Source organism: Microtus oregoni, unplaced genomic scaffold (assembly GCF_018167655.1).
Source record: "Microtus oregoni isolate MIOR12 unplaced genomic scaffold, Mior012 000029F_ref0000214, whole genome shotgun sequence".
In the NCBI taxonomy this organism is placed as follows: domain Eukaryota; kingdom Metazoa; phylum Chordata; class Mammalia; order Rodentia; family Cricetidae; genus Microtus; species Microtus oregoni.
In genome coordinates, this window is record NW_024543088.1 from 27,175,963 (window position 1) to 27,194,938 (window position 18,976).

The 18,976-nt window shown below is 42.3% G+C and overlaps 1 protein-coding gene across 2 annotated transcripts in view; it reads left to right on the forward strand.

Moving 5' to 3' along the window:
• Nucleotides 1–18,976, forward strand: part of LOC121464860 (LIM domain containing preferred translocation partner in lipoma) — a 601,897-nt gene that overhangs the window by 379,199 nt on the left and 203,722 nt on the right. The gene's annotated exons all lie outside the window — the stretch shown is intronic.

The window sequence follows — 18,976 nt, forward strand, 5'->3', positions numbered from 1 at the left end:
CAACACTGTGCTCCTATCAGAATTACTATTAAGGGGGTGAAACGAAGAAACTGAGCCAACTTTCAGTCCCTGGCTTAGGACCAAGTCTTCCTTCCTATTCAGTAAGAGGTGTGAGGATGCTAGTGTTCCAGGGCCTTTGTATGTCTTGAAGCTGAATGGGTATTTGAGGTGATGAATTGAGGAGACAGACTGTATTTTTTCAATGATTTCCAAATTTTGATCAGATTGTCAATGTCATAGCAGATCTTTCTCATACTCAACTTTGGAGCAAAAAAGAAAATTTTAAAAACGCCCTATCTGATATGTACGAGCACTAGCTCATTGCTCTTATGTGAAAGTTGCCAACATCAGAGTCTGGAAAAGTACACGGTGTTTCCAAGTGGGGCCTGTGATGTACGGGAGGAATCTGCAAGCCTCATCTATGACCCTTTTATCAAGGTAGGCTAACCTGGATCGTTTTCCTGAGGCTCCTGTAATAAAAGTCGAGTGGCTTTTGGAATATGACTGAAACCTAACACAGAGGAAGCTCTTCTCGGCTGGGAGATGAATTTGTGGGTAAATTGTGAGGACCATTAAGTGTGATGACCCATTTAAAAGCTAGATATGCGTGGTGGCCCTCCTGCAATCCAGCATCAGAGAAGCAGAGACCACGGAGTCAGACTGACCAGAGCAACAGAGATTGCAAGCTTCACAATTAGCGAGAGAGACCAGGAGTTGACCCTGCCTCCATCTATGAGGAATCTACTATGATGTTTGCTTTGCTGTGTAGTTTAGACCTTATTTAAAAACAAACACAAAACCTAGCTTTTTTAAGGGATGGTATGTATGCACACATAGATTATATATGTGTATGTACTTATGTTCACCCATGTGAACATGATACGTAAGGTTGATTTCTGGTGTCTTTATCATTCTGCACTTAATTTATAGAGGCCTACTCAGAGAAAGAGGTCATGTCAGAATCCTTTGAGGGTGTTATTTCACCACTGGGTAATCAGAGAAGACAAAAGTACATGTATAAGCAAGGCACGTTTTGACCCCAGATATTATAAATCGCAATTCAGTATTTGTTAAAACTCCTCAACTTAAAACTCCTCAACAGAGGGTGTAAAACTTTTGTTTGCTTCTTACTGGAAGAAGGTAATGGCCCAAAATGACTAATAGCATCACTGCCGATTTGGGGTGTTGGTGGATTGAATATCATTTTTTAAGAAGTGGAAGTATTTGTTTCTCAACAGTGTCATGTATTTTCATATCAGTTTCAATTTGCAAATTAAAAACGAAACACAGTTATGTACTTTTCCCTGGGATTATGGAAGAGAGTGGTTCGAGACTGGTATTTAGCCATCTGTCTGTGCTGTGGGAAGGCAGAGAGAAGGATGAAGCGCCACGGCATCTTCTGTCAGTAGGGTGGGCATCCGCCAATGAGGAGTGGCCTCCTTTGGCAGACACTGTCTAAGCAGAGCACTGCTGAATCCAATTCCTCCTGTATTGAGTCTATTTGGCTGAAAGATGTGATTTCTGCCATCAGAAGTGAGGTCCTAATTCCTATCAGAGCTCTTTCTTTACATCCTGTGATCAGGCAGAAGAAAAGCTCTTGACTTCTTTGTCATATTTTCAGCCAATGCTGAAGGAAGGGGTCATCTTCTCTAATTAATTAGCGATGACAACGAGTTGGACATTTCCACAGCTGGAGTAACACCCAAGGGAGGGCTAGCCACTGGCTTTCACTTGTTTTTGTTTATTTAGACACTAATGGAAAAGATGCTTTGTATCTTTAAACAGGGCTCTTCATTACACTGAGGATTTCAGAACACTTGACATTGAACCTATTAGGGCTTTTTTTTTTTTTTTTTGCTTTCCTCCGCTGTATTTGGGATCTGTGCTTTCAACTTTCCTACATTTTAGAACATAGAAAAGAAAAAGAGTGGAAGGACAGGAAAAGAAAGACAAGGAAAAGAAAGGTGCAAAGAAAGAGACAGTCAGAACTTGTGAGGTCAGGATTATATTTGTGTTCCCACAACGCAGCGAGTTTGCGTGCTTCAGTAGCCTTCAGTGTGCTCCCGGTACCAACCAGGCTGAATTCCTTGAGAAACACTGTAATAAGCAAGCCCTTGCAAGGAGCAAACATTTTCTTCTCAATGTCCTCTTGAAGATACACTGGCATCGTTTCTTCCAGGCTGATTTATACAGGCTACCTCTAACTCTGTTTCTGTGTGTTAACTTCCTTCCGAAGAGGCCTATGTGTTTCTTGCAAGGTAAGGTAAGGTGGCCCAGCTTGCTGGATGCCAAGGCAGCATTTTGGAGGCATCATGGTTCTCAAGCAGATAGTGATGAAGTGAGTTTAGCATCTGTTTTCTTGTTATAGACTAAGATCTAAATCAGCCTCAGCCATGGGGCCGAGGGGACAGATATTTGCGGGTGTGTGAAGACACCGGTGCTGTGCACCTGAGAAGAGTTGCAGGACTCTTCCCCCGTGTTATACTTATGTTAAATTCTAAAGTCATGTTCTATTAACGTGCCCTTGAAATGCCCTCCAGGATGATCGGCAATGTCAGACCATCCCTCAATGCACCTAACACAGGTGGTTTCATTACCAGAGTGCAACAGACTTTTTTTTTTTAATTTAGATTTGGGACATGGGAGATACATAATAGTTCAGGAAAGAAAAAGTGTCAAAGGAATTATCAGTCCTGTAATTTCTATAAATATTAGGAAAACATTTGAGATGGTGTAGTACCATTCCATACATCCCAGTAGTATCAAACTGTGGAAATGTTTTTAGCTTCTTACAGTGGCGTGTGTAGAATAGACTGCAAGGAACGGCTGGTATGTTAAAGAGCGATCTTTTTGGAAATCCTCTTGTTGGCTGCCTCTTCTCCCTAGGAACAGAGGAACAGTGAGGAAGCATTCAGGGCCGGCAGAAAGGTGGGCTGGGACAACTGTCTGGCCTCTGCCGCTGGCATCTCGTACTGCATGGTAATGAAGATGGAAACGGTAACTTGAGGCCAGTGGCGGGGATGTTGGTCACTGCCCTTGAGGACCACTGTGGCCCTGCATGGCCATGGACATTAAGTGAACTCAAGTCCAAGCTTTATTCTTCCTCATTCGTGAATCACTTGCCTGTGTCACGTGTCAAGTTCCTGGAAAGCCGCAAAGTCAAATATTTTGAAGATTATCTGCATTCTCAGGGTAGCGATGACCTGGGTCTTGGCATCTTTGGGTATTTGGAAGGCAGATGCTCCGTATCCATGCTGTTGTACATGGACTTACAGCGGCCTAGGCTACTGTATGCTATGCACAGGCCCCAGCCTAGGCAGCTGGGCTACAGTATAAATGAGGTCAGCGGTTTAGGGGAAGTGGGGAGATCCCCACTAAATCCCTATAACCATGCTTTCTCTTCTCCGTTCCTCATTGTCCCTTATGGCTCACGGAATGATATATTATGGCCGTACTTTAGATTTGAAAAAGTGAGTCCATTATATGTTTAGCAAGCGAAAGTAAAAAGAGAGAAGGGGGTTACACAAATGCACAAATCATCAAATGGGAGGCTCCAAATATGCAGGAGAAATCGTCTGGGGAAACCCCTTTAAGATAGCCAGCTGCCGTTCCCAGTAAGAGAGTCCTGGGCACAGCACGCTTTCTCCGTAGGTAAAGCTTTTAAGAAAAGAACATTTAACAGCAAGAAGGTATGACATCGTCAAACCAGACGATACAGGCATCCAACAGAAATTGACTGGCACACTGAAGAAGGATGCTAGAGGACCCAAAATGTCCAGCGCAGAGTAGTGTCCCAAAGTATCACCCCCACTCCACCCCCGACACTTTTATATCATGGTAAACAGTAGGAACTGCTCTTGGAAATGCTTTTACTTCTCACTTTTCTCAAGAACACGTTTCTACCTCATGAGCTGTGTACCTGGGCTCTTCCCTCCCTGTCACAGGGGAGGAGCATCAGCATCCCATCCAGGGGCCTGGGAAGATACTTGACAACAAGCAGGCTTATGTCTGAAAGTGGGGACACCATTTTCTTTCACTCCTGAGTTCCTTTATTGAATTCTCTCCTGCACCCTTGAAATCATTTGTGTGCACTGTGATCTGAGTCTAACTCAGTGGTAGAGATGGGGCCCGTTTTGCTCTAGGCCCTGAATGTGATCACTAGCTCTGGTGGTCAAAAAAAGGAAAAGGAAAAAAAGAAGTTTTCAAGTGTTTTCCCCAGTGTAGTGTTCTGCACTCTAGCAGCCTCGTGGGAGAGGTCAAGAAGTTTCTCACTTTCCCAGTGCTTTCTCATCAGGCCTCTGGCTAGCCACTCTTCTGGGATGTAGTCCCGTCCACTGTGGTTTAAATTTACATTTTTCTTTTGATTGCTCATGTTTGACACATGTGTTGGCTACTCCTATTTCTTTCTCCTGTGTTCGTTTTCATCAAAAATTTGCCAATTTTAATTGTGCTGCAACCTGAACAGAAAAGAGTAAACACTGGGTGATAAAGAAACATGAGAACCTGGTGAAGGGCACAGGAGGCTTGAACGAGGTATAAAACTGTGCTTTCTATCGTTTTAACCCTGTCGTAGCTTTTTCTGCTTTCGTTGGTGTTTGTTTGCTGGTTCGCTGTAGGTAAGTACATAGAAGTATGATTGGCAATGAGAGTGTGAGCTGCAGAGAAGCTCGACAGCCCAAGAATGGCTGTGCTCACTGCTGCTCTCGAAAGAACTGTAGGTGTTTTGTAATTCCAGCTCTGCCTATGCCCACCCTTAATATTAAATGTTAGTTTCCAGAGCCCCGTCCTAGTACCTTAAGAGGGGTTTGTGAATTTTATTTTTCATCTATACCTTGTATGTGTTAGAGTGCCGAGAAATTCACATCTCTAATGTTTTTTGAAAAATTAAATAATTGCAGTATCAGATTTTAACAATGTGGTTTTTCTGTGTTCACAGTAAAAACCTATTTCAAATTATTGATTTCATCATTTTGCTTCATTGTAACTTTATAACAAAATAAATCCCTGGCTTATGGACCTGTACTTTTGAAATTTTCTTTCCTTCCTGGCCGAGGCAAACCCTAATGCCTCCCAATTTCAGAGGCAAGTCTCTGGTTGTTCTCTTCCTTGAAACAGAAATGTGCCCTTTATTGATCAGTGCTGAATATTATAAACTAATTTAAATATACACTATCAGGATTTTTCCCACGGTGGAAAAGAACTTTTGGGCTTGGTGGAGAGCACAAAGATGGGGGGATAAGACAAGGTCTCAGTATGTAGCCCAGGTTGGCCTTGAACTTGCAGAGGTCCTTTTGCTTCAGTGTCCCAAGTGCAAGGATTTATAGACAACAGTCTCTCTGCCCAGCTAAGTCAGCTGTTTTAGCTAGTATAATTCTCTGTCATTGTTCCAAAAATAAAGATTTATTTGTTATTTTAGATCTCTGATTTCCTGGAAGATGGAAAATCCAAATTTATAAATACTCTTAGCCGATAATATGATGCGTTTGCTCCATTTCCTCCTTGGAATTTAAGGAATGTTCTTTCGAAAATATGGTTCTTTTTTTCCCGACTCTTACTTCAAAACGACACTGAAGTGTAGAAAATAGCATGTAATTGTTAAAAAGCACACAGTATAAAGTGCACTATGCATGTTCACACACAGGGAGCACCCACAGTATGTCCAGAATTAGCCTTTCTAGTCTCTTTGCCAGCCCTGGGCACGAGAGGAGAGATGTGAGGTCACTCGCCAAAGCCTATCCAGCAGCGTTCTTTCCACTGCGGTGTCTGCCTCCATCCCTGGATGTCTTTGTTTAAGTAATCAGCTCATCGTTCAGTTGTCCAAACATAAAATTTTCCTTGGGCCTAGTGGTTTATACACTTATTATTTAGCATTGTCTTTCTGGGACCTACCATTTAAAAACCCACTATCTGTCAAGATTTGAGGAGGTGAAACTATACCCTAAATCTAAAATCAAGATATTAGCTCCTGGTTTGTTTTATTCCATTTTTATAAATGTCATTCATATTGTTATCTCTGTTGTTATGTATCTATGGATTGTTCAGATGGGAACGAATGAAGTGTATGTGTGATTCTTAGTGCTCTTCATTCGTCATTCTTCATGGTTCATACAAGTATTCTGTAATGTCAGTCTGTATACAATTAATTACCTTAGGTAATGGCTTAGCATTCCATCATTATAAAAAATATCGTAGGTCATCAACTTACTGAGATAATGCTGATTTTTGTTTAGTTGTTTTGAAGGATTGCTATGGCATATGAAGCATATTGACAGAGAGATACTTCCAGATCAAAACTTCATTACTTCATGGCCAGGACCTGAGAGAGAGACTTGGGCTTGACAATACCCTTTGGGGCGTTCCTTTAAGGATTGAAAGATGACCCCCACCCCAAGTAGGTCCCAGCTTTTAGCAGTTCTGTTACCTCCCAATAGCATCAAACTAGGTAGCAAACGTATAATAATAAGCAGCCTTTAGAGGGCTGTGAACATCTGGACTATAGTAGAAATCACTTGCAGTTTATCTGTGGAAGGCCTGCTACTAAGCCATCCATAAGACAAACATCTGTTCAGAGTTATCTAGGGGACAGCTGGTGCATGTGGTCTCTGCAAGGACAACGAATAATGGGTCCCTAAGAATTCCTGGAAAGCTGCCTCGAGAAGATAGGAAATGACCGTGCTACTATGACCCGTGGGCTAAAGCTCTCCTTAGCCTTGCTTTACAAATAGCATTTATGTACAGACATCCTCGCTCGTCCACATAATGTCCGATGTCTCTATTCCTCAACAGGGACAGTGAGGTATCGTGAAAATATGGCCTACATAGCTTAAGACATGATTTGTATGTCACTCACAGAGGATGGTCCCTGATCCTTTATCAAAAACATGATCACTTGGAGCCAAATAAGATGGCTCTGTGGATAAGAGTGCTTCTATAATGCCTGACTTCCTCAATTCAGTTCCAGGGACCCACATTATGGAAAGGGAGAAGCATATGTGCGTGCACACTCATGTGCACAAGTGCACACACACATATTTATTCATACACACACAAACACACACACACATTCGTTCATACACACACACACCTCTCCCTAATTCAATAATAAAATTTTTTAAAGGAAATAAGAGAGCTTGAAATTGTTACTTCTTCCTGTGTGCTGATTTTTTTTTTTGAATCTTGAGTTAGAATGTGCTGCCATAATTGGACTTTTTAGGGAGAAAAGAAGTAAATATAAAAGTGAAAAATAGGGGCTGGAGAGATGAGTCAGCAGTTAAAAGTAGTTGTTCCTCTTGCGGGAGACCAGAAATCGATTTCGAGTACCAAAGTGGCAGTTCTTGACCCACGGTAACTCCAGTTCCAGGGAATCTGATATTCTCTTCCAATGTTCCTGGGAATCATTCCTGCATGTATTGCAACATACATGCAGGCAAAGCACTCGCTTATAAAATGAAAGTTATAAATCTAATAAAAAATTTAAGTGAGAGATTAACCCACTGTTTGCAGAGTGGTTTCAACAGCCTGCCCTGTTTTTCCAAACCTAATAAAATACGCCTGTTCAGTTTTCCTATCTAGGTGTTCATGAGGCTTGGCCATTCAGCCGACTTCCCTATGATCAGCTTATTCTCTGAAATTTTCCATGGCATCACTTTTAATTCTTTGCTATGATATGGGCTTATTGGGTATATCTTACATCTTATTGTATCTATATTATATATTATTATATCTTCATTATATCTGTATTATAAAAATAGTGTCTTGGTTGAGACCATCTGCATCTGATATGTATTTTCAGTTGTGTGTGTTTGTGAGAGCGAGGTTATGTCACCCTCATGGTCTCTGCCACTTCCTCACCTTTTATAGAAACCCCTTGTCCTTGGCAGTTTCACCCCTGGCCTGGCAGCTGCAGATAGTAACTCAGCTATTACCATCAACGCATAGACTGATTTTGACATGGAATCACATATTGTCTTATATAACTGTCTCATTAGTCTGGTATTTTCAAATTCCATCCATTTTTAATGTAGATGAGTAGTCCGTTCCCTTTTTATTACTGAATAACAATAACCTCACCGGTTTTCCAAATCGTATCTATTCTTTAACAAGCTGATGGCTTTGGATGTTTTCCTGCTTTCTGTTTGTATTTATGGGGCATGTCTTTCCAGCTGTCTTGCATGTATGTCTCTCAGTAGAACTGACTAGCGATTGTGAGCCTTGCGAGGTAATGCTAGACTGGTGAAAACAGCAGGACTGTTCTCCAAGACCGATTGCATCCACTTAAGAGATGTGCAATGGTCTCGGCTCCTCTGTATTTTCCAAACCTCGTTTGATTAAAAAAATCTTTACTTTTTTAATTAATTAGCTGGTTTTGGTGAGACCATACTGTGTAGCTCAGATAGGCCTCAAACTTCTGATTCTCCTGCCTCTGCCTCCCAAGTGCTGGGCTTATCTATTTGGTCTGACTCCTGCTTCAAGTGACCTTCCCTTCAAGTAGAAAGGCGTGTACTTTGGGAGCAGGAAGCAAGCACGTGCTCTCCTTTATTTGTCTCTGACACAATCAGTACCTATCCCGAGTCAGGCACTCCTGAGCAAATCAATAAAGCAATCATAAGTGAAATGGTATTTATTGATTGCCATGGATTTGTGAGTTGTTTACATGGGTTTTTAACGTATATTTTAAATGAATGTCTTCTTCTTTAATTACAGTTGTGCTCTTCAGTCTGGTCGGCTGCTGAAATCCTACTTTGTATCATAACAGATTAATCTCCACTGAATACAGTCTGTTTTAGTCACTGGGGTGAATTTCCCGGCCCTGTACCGTTACAGTTTTCCTTCTTTGTGCTACAATAACTTGAGATGCTTTACCCCAAGCCTGTCGGGGTGAAGCGGGTTTCATGTTCAAGGGTCAGTATGGAACTATTGCTTCCCACTCTTCCTCCCATTCAAGTCTGCTCCTCCCACTCACAGTCCTCCTCTCTTCAGAACTGTTGGTTTTGTTCTTCCAGAAACTCAGGCCTGAAACCCAAAGCCATTTTTTACTATTCTTTTTCACATAATATATTCTTCTGTGTTTCCCTAAAACCTCGTATAGGATCTGCAACTGCTGGCCTGCCCCATCACATCGCCTGAATCGTAGTTGATTCCTAGTGCTTAGCTCCTTTTGTATCTGTCTGTCTTCATCCTGTTGGTCTCCACAGTGATTCTCTGGAAGCCCTGCTATCTTAGTGCTATCTTGGTGTGCTGCTGAGGCCCGGCTAACGCCATCCAGGGATAAAGACAAAACAGAACTGTGCTTGCAAGTCTCTTTGTGCACTTAGGGCTGTCACGATCGCTCCCACCATATGTCACTCTAGCCCTTAGCGGTCACTTTGCGTTCTGCCATGCACCTGAATACAGGCCTTGGCTTTGCCTCCTTCTACTTCGAATGGTTTAACAGGGTATCTCTGTGGCCCAGTGGATATCCTATATGACATCATTCATATAGTACTTAGTAGAGGCCTTCACCACACCGCCAAAGGTACCCTGTAAACGCTCTCCACTCCGACTGTTTCATTTTCCCCTGTAATATTTATCACCACTAAACACAGTGTTTTCATATATGTATTATGTGTGTGATATTTATATATTACATGTGTGTATACAGAATGTCAGATATGTTTGAGTACAGTTTGTGTATTATGCAAATATGTGTGCACGTTTATGTGTGCGCTTATATATGTGAATGAACTTTGGGCGGCATTCTTCAAAAGATACCCTCATTCTTTTAGGGACAGTCTCTCCCTGAATCTTGGTGCTTGCAGATTTTGCTAGAGTGGGTGGCCACCAAGCCCCCAGGGTGCCTTCTTTCCTGGAGTGGGTTTACAAGTGCTCTCACGTGTTCTGATTGTCCTTCAGTGCTGGCTATCTGACTGTTGTCCTCAGGTCTGTGGGAGAAGCACCTCTCTGACTGTACTATCTCCTAACCTCTTGCTATCTATGTTAATCATTTAGTCTTTGTTCTTTCCGTCTGGAATGTGTCCTAAGGCGGGATGTTGTTTTTTAGGGTTTTTTTTTTGTGTGTGTGTGTGTGTGTTTGTCGTTTTAACTGCTACATAGCTAACGTAACTTAAACACAGCGAGTTCTCAGTGAAAAAATGCATTTCTAACAAAAGAACAAGCAAGCATTGGTTTCAGAATCTCCCCTCCCGAAAGTTGTTTCCAGGTAGCTCTGCCATGTTGTGACAGTGTCTTCTGAGAAGTGGGAAGGCCATATGATTCTGATGTCGCCATGTGTGATACCCACTTCCTAGAGGCATCCCGCGAGTTTTCTCCTCTCTGTCTCCATCTTGTCCTCCATCACCAGCAGTTACTGTAACTCTGTGTGTTGTCTGTTGACTTTGGATTTCAAAGGAGAAGACAGATTGTGCCCTCCACTGTGGTGATAGATGTCGAGATGCTTTTTATTCTAAAATGCCACTTCAACGTGACGAATTGTTCTCCTGCACTGCTGGGCTTAGACTAAAAATAGGGCCTAAGATTTTTAAATGATAGACAATCTTTTAAATGTCTTAAAGCTCTATGGATTAATAACTGCCGATATTGATTGTTTTTGTCAGGCCCAGTGCTAAGAGCTTATGTGGATTGACTCGTATTATCTCATTAGCATGTTCAGTAGATGAGACGATTCTCCTCCAGATAACAAAACTGACAGAGATCAAGTACTGTACCCGATTTCATTTTATGAGCTTTCATAAATACAAACATAGGTGACCGTTAAGACAGAAGGGCTCAATTATATGTCAACTTGCACATCATAAGATCATCCCTTGAAAAATCATAATATCCAACTATGATTTGGTGCCAGGGTTGGACTCAGAAAATGATAAAATTACTTTATAAGCTCTTTTTTTTAGTATAAAATTCTGTTTATTGGAGAGAGGCAGTAAGACACAATCAGTGACCCCTGCTCTGATTCATATAAATATTCCTACTATGCACTGTCTAGTCATCTTGACTCCCCCTTCCTTTTGCCCTTAGTCTTCTTCACGTCCAATTCCTCAGCTGAATTTACATTGGTGACATTTTTTGAGCTGGATGGCATCCAGGGTTACTAATTGAAATAGCCGACTTAGGGTAAGTCTTGGAATCAATGACGTCTGGACCAATGCTAAGAAGATGAGCTAAGTTCAAAGGACCGAATGAAAGCCATTACGGGCTAAGGAAATAGGGTGATGCCAAGTCCTCCAAGCCTGCCCTTTACAGGGATAGAAGGAGCGAGGGTGAAGCCGTCCGTGGAGGAGAATGGAGTTAAATGGCACTGGAACACCACCTGCGCAGATGTCAGTGAAGGATTGGTGAAGCCACTCCCTTCACCGGAGTATGTGCAGAATTTTCCAGAGAGGACAGCCTATGTGGGAAGGGCCCTTAGAAGGCAGGCAGCAGCATGTTTGGGTTCTTAGGCTAGACTGGCAGATGGAATGAGAGGACGAAGAAAGCCTGCTTTTTCATTGCCCAATCTCTGCTCCCACACTCTCCTTGGTGTGATGGGCACAAACCTGCGCAGTTGTGACCTAAGGAGGTTGCTGATGTTGAGTGGCTTATGCCAGATATGTTGACGCAGTTGTCAAAATCGAATCCTTCTCATGGATTTGACAATCTTTCAGGACTCGATCTGCTCACCTGTTCTCCCTGATTCATTAGTGGCTCAACTTTCTTTCTTTTTTCTTCCTTCTTTTTATCTTTTTTTAAAATCTACTTTTTATGGAACTGGATACTTTCCACCAGAATCAGGTATGAGTTATCCCATGCTAAACAAGAATGGGTTCTGAGGAGACCACCTCTTGGGGCTAGTGCCAAAGGGCATCTAGGCGGATCAGGACTTCCTGTGTGATGCCTCTGACCTTCAGTCACACTGCCAGTGTGTGTGGATTCTACTCAGACCCTGATTTTTCACCTTGCAGAAAACTGAGCCTCAGGAGAATTCCACCAAAGAATAACCAAAGTTCCTGCCCTAACTTTCGTACTACATTTTTACTGCCTGTTTATAAAATAAGTAAAAAATGCTCAGCAATGCTCACCAATTGTAAAATCACTTCTCATTTGATGTCAGGCAAGCCTTGCGTGTTAAGGTCCTGAGTGTCACTCCTTAATATGAAGCCACAGAGTGACAGCCAGGCAAGCTTCCTAGTTATTTTTCGAAGAGAGGATATCAGGCTGTCTCTTTGTTTTTCATCATCTAGTCCAGCGGCTCTCAACCTTTTTAATGCTGTGACGCTTTAATAAGGTTCCTCATGTTGTGGGGACCCCCATCCATGAATTATTTTGTCCTACTTCATAACCATAATCTTGTGAGGCTAACAGTTTGTACTATTAGCACAGGTCAGAGCTGGTCAGTTCTGCTCTGTGCTGTCCACATTGGAATGAATTACACTGGAGTGCGTTTGTGATTGTTCCCAGCACAGTACTGAGTACTTCCCTGGTAAGAAAATGATTTCCTTGTGTGTCTCAGCCACTATCCCCCGTGTGCATGGCCAACTTTTCTTCAGTTCTAACATGGGGCACTAGATCTTTGCCCTGCCTGCTGTCTCTTTCTGCAAAATAAGCCCCATACTGGCTGTTGCAGGACACATTGATATCACAGCACTCTTGACTCTCTGTATCCATGCACTAAATGGAGAGTAGAAGCGGGACCATTAGAAATAGTCTGGGAACTCATCCCTATGACATGGTAACTGGCAGTGACATGAACTCATACTGTAGCAAATCATATTAAAGTCACTTATTACATATGGCTAAATGTCCCTGAGCTAGCAGAATAGCTCAGTGGATGAAATGACTTGTTACCAAGACTGACAATCTGAGTTCAGTTCCTGGGGCCAACGTGATGCAAAGAAAGGGCCGACTCCCACGAGTTGTTCTCTGACCCCCGTGTATGCAGTTTTGACACTTTTGAGCTCACACACACACACACACACACACGAATGCACACACGAATGAATGCACACGTGTGTATGTGTAACATTGATACGCATGTATGTATATATATACATACATATGTGTGCATATACATAGACACACGATAAATAAAAACATAGTAAAATAAGTTTTACAAAAGAAATATAAACATACTTCCTTCATTTCCCTTATCTGTCCCCCACATTCCCATGATCACAGTGATACAGCCTCCCATGAGCTTGGGTGGGCATCCATGGCCATACTGCTCAAGACCCTCTCAGGACTTCATCGCAGTCCAGTATAGGTGTGCGACCCACTTTGAACCTGTTGCTGTTTTCTACTCTGGTCTTGAGCGTCCCTCAGATTCTGTTGTCCTTTTTCCTGTCTCCCATTTGCTCTTACTCCTTTGACTCACCGCTACAGAAATCAGCCTGTTGCTGACCATAATACTGAGCTTTCCTTGGCACAGACAGAGGACAATCTGGCAAAGGGTTTCATTCGCCTGCAATCCCGGGCCAGTCATTGGCTCTGCCTTACCCAGTGTGATCAGAACCAATGGGGACATTTGAATATTTATACTTTGCATAATTATCCCTGGTTGTACCAGTCTGTTAGTATTTTAATTTTTATTGATGAGCTATATGCTACTGCCAGCTTATTGAATTCTGAACCACTTAGGGCAGGGAAGACAGTAATGCATATTACTGTCTTCTGTCAGATAACACAAGGACACCCCCAATCTAACCAGAGGCCTTTGCAGTCATGGTCCACTATACCGTTAAGTACAATTCCTTAGAGTGGCTCTGAAAATGTTTCCTGCATTGGTGGTGTCATGGTTTCCCCAGCTGCTCTCGCTGTAACTTGATGAGAAGAGATAAGCATAGGCAGCCGTGTGGGCTAACCGCCCTGAAGACATTTAGCAGTGACAGAAGCAAGCTTGTAACAGTATTAGCTTAGCCCTCTTGTGGGAATGGCTATCTGTATACTCAGTTATTCAAAGTAGTTATGGGAAAGACTGTCCCAAACTGGGTCATCTCTTTAAAGTGAAGAGATGCTCTGTTTAGAGCATTAGCTTTCACAGGAATTTGCATCCCATGGTGATTGTTCTAACAGCTTACCCTGGTGGTATTGATATATGAAAACCAAATGAGATTGGGTGAGGGCCAGCATGCTAGCACAAAGAACCAGCCGACCTTTGGCCAGAAACAGGTATATACTTTTATAAAGCGTACCGGTGAAATGACAGAAAGAGAACTGGAAAATTCGTGTGCATGTCATTGCTGTAGGTGCTTGTCAGGTCTGTCTTTGGTGGATGCAAACTTGTATATTGTAGACTGCAGAGAATTTTCTGGTTGCGCTTTTGATTTTAGTCTGGAGCATGAATTTGGAGTCTTCGAACTTTTTGATCCCATGTTTTGCGTTGTTCCTGACGTGGCTCACTGATTCTGTGGGACAACTCTTAGAAGAGCTGTGTAGTTTGATTAGTCCCAAAGCATACACCGGCTTCTTCCATCTGGTTTAATACAAGATATGTTGGCAGAGGACCTATGCAAAGGCCGAATAAAAATGTTCCATATAAACCATGTCTAGATAAACCATAGAAAATAGAGTCAAATAAACATCAAGCACTAGGAAGCACTTAATGATTTAGATTCAGGAATCAGAGTTTTTTTCTTTTTGTTCTTTTTCTCAGACCTTCAGGTCACCATCCTGAAATTTCCCTATTTAACTTTATCACTGAGGACGGGGGAGCTTATGTAGCACGTTTTTCATATTCCTTATTTTTCTTATTTGTCCTGCAGACACTCACTGGCCACTTATTTATGTCAGATCTTCTTCTTGCTGTTGTAGATTAAAACTGTTCCAGCCCTCCCAGGAAGTAGGGAAAGAAATATATGGAGGGATTAACTCTTGGGTCTATTACTTAAGACCTCCTAGGTGTGGAGGATAGAATAGGCTAGAGCAGAAGCAGCAATCCCTTCCTGTCTGCCCTCTGATTCAGCAATCTCAGGGCTCCTTCTACTTAACCAAAGACTTCCAGAACTGTGAGACAGAAATAAGCGCTGCGCTTTGCTGCACACATCACAGATTCCACAGATTAACTCTGTTCCGATGAGGTTTTGAGTGGGTCCAGTGTCACCTGGAAGGAGGAAGTGTAAACGTGAATCGCTAAGATTGCAGCAGAAACCCCGGTCTCACTTCCTGGGTTGTTGGGGAGCTGGTTGTTTGTGCTGCTCCTTCCCATTGCACGGGCATGATGGGGAAGGCTGGTGGCGTCTAAGTAGGCACTGAGGGTTTGGATGCGTCTCTAATCCCCTTTCATTGGAATGGTGGAGCATAACGCTCACAAGACACCTTGTTCTCGGGAGCTTACCAGGACGTTTGGTTCTACTTTCCCCACAAATGTGAGAACAGGCTTTGTCAGATTATGCTGACATGCTCAGACAGGGTGTTTTGAACCATCTAGGGTTGTATGTCCAAGCACAAGGGAAATACAGACAATCCTGTGTGAGTATCAAAGGGGCTCTGTCTCTCTGTGGGGTGGGGTGAGCTTGGAAATTGCCCCAACAAATCAGCATTCTATTTACAAAATCCAGAAGGTCCGTGTTTGGTGACTTGTTACCGTGAGCACTGAGATGATATCCTGGGGTGCGGAGAAATGATGTCGCCTTCACTTGAAATAATGAGCATTCATTTTCTCACATCTCTCAAAAGACACAATAAGCTCTTAATGTTTGCTGAAGTGAATGCTGATTCCTGATTGGAGTTCAGTACTAAAGGGAGTTCAGTGGCCCAGCTGATGCTGATGGGGCTTAGGGAGAAGACAAGTTGGTGAGTGCCCTTGTATAGGATATAGAGAAGCTCTACCACACACTGAGTTGGCATTACACTGGCAGTTGGCTTATAATTAAAGACTCTGCTTTTGTTTGTTTGTTTGGTTGGTTGGTTGTCTTTTAGACATAGTATGTCTTTAGAGTCCCTACCAACTTCCTGAAACAGACATAGAAAGGAAAGTTGAATCCTTTATAGATTCATGGATAATAGATCCTAATGACCTCCCAGTGACAGACACTCAAAGGCTTTAAGTCAGACCTGTAGGATACTGGTGTGCCTCTTCTAACTGAAGCAGTCTGCATAGCATGCACTTCTGCTGCGTGCTGCCTTTGGCTTCCCAGGGTTTGGGGTTTGTTTTTTTTTTTTTTGTGCTATTCCATTTTTCTATGAATGGTATTGGCCAAAATGACAGAAACTGGCAGCAGGAAGTAGAAGCTCTGACCTCAGGGCAAAGACCAGGATTGTTTTCTATACCATGACAAAGATTAATGGCATATCTTTTTTAAAATCACACCTTGCCACGCCTAAATTCATGTTGATATGTTTTATTCCTGAGCAAATAACGTTTATTACTATACTGTGCACTTCTCGACGACATTGCCCGTACTGTTAACATCATGTCCGCATAGGCTTGCTCGCACCACAGTTTATTCTAAATCAGCAATCTGGGGTGAGTTTTCCAAACTCAATGATTCCAGGGACGAGGGCACATTTGTAGTCGATTTGTCTCAGCAGGTGACATCTAAAGAAATAATTAAGGCCCCACATTTCTGATTTGCAGCACACAGCGCTGTGCCTTTCCATTAGAGGAGAATAAGCGAGAGTGTAAAGGGAGACTCTCACATTGCAGTCTGTGTGACCTGTTTTTGAATAAACATCATCATATTCCACAGTCAATTATCTCCTGAGTACATGGTGTTCTCTAGCCAGATAGAGGGGGAGGAGAGAGAGGGAGAGAGAGAGAGAGAGGCTGTCAGCAAAGGACACATGATCTGAAGTGCGCATTCTTCTTTTGTCCGCTGAATAATTTTATACAATTTGGGAGGGGGTGAGGAAGATTATACAGTATTCTTATATGATTTCATAAATATCAAATTGTAGTCTTCAGTGAGAGGGACGAGCATGGTTAGGAAAACAAAATGAGGCTTGTTATGTTCAACACAGTAATGGGCCTCAAAACACCAAAGGAAAAAAATAAGTCGTCAGTTAAGCCCTATTGAATAGAAGTGGTCTAATCACAGCAGCAGCGAAAGTGTCCTATTGTATTGTGGCTTCGTTACATGTTTTTGCAAGACTCTACCGTGCCAGTAGCAGCATTATTTTCCATAGCAGCCCTGCAAGGGTTCTGAATCTAAGAGCAAAACCGTTATTTTTGTTTATAGCTTGCAACTCTGCCGGGAGAGTAAAGAGTGTTTTGGCTGCTGTTTCTTTTATCTGATCTATTCTCTTCACCTATGAAAAGATCAAAATTGTAGAAAAATATGTGTTGGACTGTGATCATTAAAACGCTTAGGCTTGATCAAACTAGTGTTGGCCACAATGAAGACAAGTACTTACACAGCCCCGGGAATCAGTGGGGGATGGTTTGCTTTTAGTTGTCTTTGTGGTTCCTAGCCCCCTTCCCCACCACCCCCGAGGTAAAATTGGAAGCAAAGAAGTTTTAGCTGCCCCAAAGTACAGACAGACTTCTATTAATTGACGTGGGGACCACACAGTCTCCCACAATAGCTGTGGCACTTGGCTGTTCTGATAGAAACCTTTTGTGTGTGTGTGGCTTGGGGTTTAAATCCAGAAGCCTTTGATCCTCATCCTCTCTCTTGATTGGGTACTAGGTGGGGTGACCCTGATCCAAAAATCATGTCCATATCCTTGCTTTTGTAGTGGTGAAGTATGATTGTTATTGGTAATATTGGTCCATGCTTCCCTCCTAATTCATATACTTAAGACCTCTACATTTTAGGGCATAAAGCATCATCCCTCTGTTGCACCGTAAGGTTGACCATTGAACACCAATGTAGACTACCCCTCCTTCTCATCATCCCAACCAGTCCTCAGAAATAATTTATTTCCCATTTTAGATGCTGGACAGTGACTCACTGTGCCCTGGAAATATTATCGCTGTAGTAATTTTCTTATGTGGCTCAGCTTAATGTTCGAGAAATGGCTAGTTACAAGTCCAGACACTATAAAGATTGGGCTAAATATTCTAAAAATAGGATGTTTGGTTAACATTTCGGAGTCAACAACTTTCCTCCAGCCACACACAGTGCCGGACGAAGAAATGGAATAAATGGCCTCATGCAGCTCTTAGTGAAACCATGCTGGAGGTGAGGAACCTGCTAACGCTAAAGGTTTGGAGTGTGCTGGACCCATCTTCCAGGGCTGTTGTGTGGAAGGAATCCCTTTTTAACTGAAAAGATTAGTATCTGGAAGGAAATGTCTTCCTTGTAGTTGATAGATGGCAAAAAAAAAAAAAAAAAAAAAAACTGACCCAGAAAATTAGTTTCAGTTATAATAATAGGAAAGTATCAGAAAAACTGATGACTTTTTGGCCACTGAAAATATTTTTCTCTAGTTTAGGTATGAAAATAAGCAAGCTTTATAATTAAGAGGGGATAAGAGTGAATTTTTTTTTATCACTTCTGCATTTGTTTGGTTTTTTTTGTTGTTGTTGTTATTTAAGTTTTGAGTGGAGACAGAAGTTGATGACCATTTAGTTTACTCTAGGATTTTGACAGAGGAAAGCAATCAAAAGATCAGGAAATTAAGGAATATCCAGGGCCAAAATGGCTACATTGTGGCAAACTGTAATCAGTTCCTTTTGCTAGATGAATCTAGCATTTTCATTCTTCTGTTTATGCAGAATCCAGAACATTCTGGTGCCTAACTCTGCCATCTCATCACTTCATCTTCATTATGCTGTTGGATTCCATTAAATAATACGTACTACAGCAGTTCATAGACTCATCAGCAGAGTCTAGAAACACCTGAGACTCTGCTCTTTGGAATGCCGGCAAATATATTGCTAGCTAGGTTAACTGAGATGGGAAGACCAACCCTAAAAGTAAGACACCCCATTCACTGGCCTTGGTTCTTGAACTGTATTACAAAGAACACTAACAAGGGTTAGTGTTCTCTGTTTCATGATTGATGTAGTGGAACCAGTGGCCAGGCCTTCCCTTCTGTGATTGACTAAACCCTGGATACCAGT